The 3,227-nt window shown below is 36.9% G+C and overlaps 1 pseudogene; it reads right to left on the bottom strand.

Annotated features, from left to right (window-relative positions):
- Nucleotides 1–246: 246 nt before the first annotated feature.
- LOC101720143 (L-aminoadipate-semialdehyde dehydrogenase-phosphopantetheinyl transferase pseudogene) lies at nucleotides 247–1,465 on the bottom strand (annotated as a pseudogene).
- Nucleotides 1,466–3,227: the final 1,762 nt, after the last annotated feature.

The following is a 3,227-nucleotide window of genomic DNA, read 5'->3' on the forward strand; positions in this document are numbered from 1 at the left end:
CAGTTACCTCAGATCAAATTGATATTAGTCATACAAGAAAGTACTCTAGAACCGCTAGTTCATATAAGAGGTAAAATTATTAACAGCACATGAGGAGCTAAAAAAATTACAAAATAGCAGGTCCCCACTGAAAAAACAAAAAGGTAATAGGAATGCATTTGCCAAGACAAAAGATCTGGAAAGAATCAAGGTTTTAAGAGTAGTGATTTCTGAGAGATAGGATTTAAACATTTCCTTTTTGCATGTTTACCTTTTCTACAATCTTCCTTTATCAGTTGAAGATTCTGCCACCCTTTCTATTTCTATTAATTCAACCCGAGTTTGGACAGGAAGAGGGAAACATATACTCTAGTGATCTATCTTGAAAGAGAAGTCTTATTTTTTTAATAGTAAAAGGTTTTGGCTTCTTAAAAAAACTGCTTTTTAAAATAAAATTTGATACTATCAGGTATTTATTTTTTCAGTGAATATGGAAGATTACAAACAGTTTTCATTTTCTTTTGTTACTTAGTGCATCATATCATGACTTTGTACCATTTCGTATTAGAATTTCTTCTGTAAAATAAAAACAGTCCCAAAATGAAGGATCTTCAGGTGTCATGGGAACAGCAGATGATATTAAATCATTGAAGGTGAGAATAGTAAACTGCCTCTGGGATGGCTTAGAATCATCTTGGGAAGGAACATCCTTATGTCTAGATCCATCAGGTTTCCCAAGAGCTACTGCAACAAAATGGTGCTCATCTATTTTGCTTTCCTCAAATGCCTATTCTTTTTCTTCTTCCCCATCCAGGTACCAACGTGTTTCTTTATAAACCTGGCCTATTTCCAAGTTTAATGGAGAGATATCAAATTCAAGCCGTTGCAATTCAAATCCCAGTCCAACACCAATGGCTTTAATGAAGCTTTCTTTCAGTGCCCAATTCCTATAAAACATATCCAGTTGAGTCCACTCATCCTTAAAGCTTCTGATGGTTTCCCATTCTTTGTTGGTGAACTTTCTTTTCCTAATATGAAAAAATTCTGGAATTGAACCACGACCTGGAAAACTAGTCTTCATTAAATCAATTCCAACTTGTAACTCAAGTTCAGCAGCAAGGAATGCATAGTCCCCTTGATGAGAGATGTTAAAGTTGAAATTGGGGTAAGGGTTCAAAGAGTCTTTTGCAAGAACTGGTTTTCCTTTTGCAGTTCTTTGCAAACAAATATTATGCCAAGGGATATTCAATTTCTCCGCAACTAATTTTCTTATCATCAGATGACAAGCCCTGGCTGCCTTAGCGTCCCGGGCAAAGACGAACTGGCCAATGCCCTCCTTCTCTTCTGGCTGGATCGATCGCACCACCAGCAGCCATTCGGCTCGGCTCGGCAGCCAAGTGCCACAGGAAAAGGCCCAGCGCACACCCTCCATGGATGGCACCGAGCAGAAGCTTTTGGCAGGGATAACCATACACACCGCAAGCAACACTCCAGCCTGATGGCGCGGATGAGAACTCATTATGGATTACTGATGCAGTCATAGGCTAAATAGGTGACCTATATTATGCCATTTAATAATTGCAAATTTTCTAAAGTTTGGATGTTATCCTTAATTTACAAAGGAGAGAAAGTGTTGGGAATAGTAAATGACTTGTCCAAAATCACATAGACTAAGCCTGGAACTCTGATCTGTGACCTCAAGTTCCTGATCTACCCTCAATACTGTTCAGTCTCCTGCCCAACATCGCTCCTGTGATCTGACCACTCCCACTGATGACACTCCATGAGTGCAGGGGTAAATAATACATTGATTCTGGAATGAGAAAACCTCGAAAAAGGAAAGTCTTTATATCTGAGGAGCTCAGACAAATCGTGAGTCAATTATATATTCTGAAGTTATGCAAATGATCTTTTTGGTTGTGAATTAATCAATGTTAATCACTTGAAAAATAGCTCTTTAGTTCTTTCTTTTCCTTAGAGATGTGTCAGAGTAGTTGAAATTCTCCTAGTAAGCTTCCTTTTTAAGAATTTCATTTTTTCCCTGTCAGATGAAGACTACTTGAGTTATTTTGGTGTTGAGCAACAGTCACAGTAGGTGATTAAATTAGAGGCAGGTGTGAAACCCCCAAGAGTCATCGGGGTTCTGGGTTCTGAGGTTTAGGGATCAGAAGTAAATTCCTGACCCTTAACATGACTTTCTTTTGTGCACAGCAAGGACAAACTGATGTGACTTGCTCCCTAGAGAGAGTCAGTAAGGGTAGCGTGAATATTGGAGGGGGAAGGGGTGGTTCATCTGCTTGCTTGAATTCAAATGCAACACATTATCAGCTGTGGGTATTTCCAGTGCGTGTTAGGAAAGATGCAAATAGAGCAGATGAAATGACAATCCTCCTCGTATTAGCAAACAGTGACTTTATTTTTTAAGAAAGCTTCATCTACTGATATTAGACAAAGTTTCTGAAGGATCTCTAATGAATAAAAAATGAAAGCACTTTCTCATTTGATTTTGGCTTTCACGATTCTGTAAAACAAAAGCACTAAAACTATTGAAATGCCATTATAGCATGGAGAAATGCTCTGAATTCATTATAAAGGGAGATTTGCTTTCCTGAAATTCTGGGCAACTCAACTTATTATATATTTATTTTCAGATATGGATATAGATATATTTTGAGGCTACATTTTGTAGAATGTAAGATTGAAGAATGAGAGTGCAAGTTTTTATTTATATGTAAAAGCTAAAAAGTTGATCTCATTGAAGTAGAGCATTGAATAACAGACCCGAGAGGTTCGGAAGGGCTGCAAGGAGGGAAGTTGGAGCATAGGGGCTAGAATAGGTATAGCTAGGAGGAATGAATTCTAGTGTTCTACAGCACAGTAGAGGGAATATCTTTTCAAAAATCTGTTACATATCCTATAAAGAACAGGAAAATGGAGTCTGAACTTTCCCAACATGAAGAAATAATGTTTAAGGAGTTGGAAATTATCCTGAGTAGAACATCATGCATTTTATACATGTATTGAATTATCACATTGTACCTTATAAATATATACAATTATCATGTCAATTAAAATTATTTAAGTACCTGGGAGATTTGAGAATCACAAACTCTTTTTTAAAGTGGATATTCCTAAAGCCACCATTCTTAGGCATCTGATGAGGTTTTGATATATCTGTGGTTTTCTTTCTTCACTTTCAAACATGCATTATATTTCTCTTTTTGTAAAGAATGTAATAAAATGTAAAT

The sequence above is a fragment of the Heterocephalus glaber genome, unplaced genomic scaffold (genome assembly GCF_053883595.1).
Source record: "Heterocephalus glaber isolate CG9 unplaced genomic scaffold, H.glaber_assembly_v1.0 deba00001550, whole genome shotgun sequence".
Lineage (NCBI taxonomy): Eukaryota > Metazoa > Chordata > Mammalia > Rodentia > Bathyergidae > Heterocephalus > Heterocephalus glaber.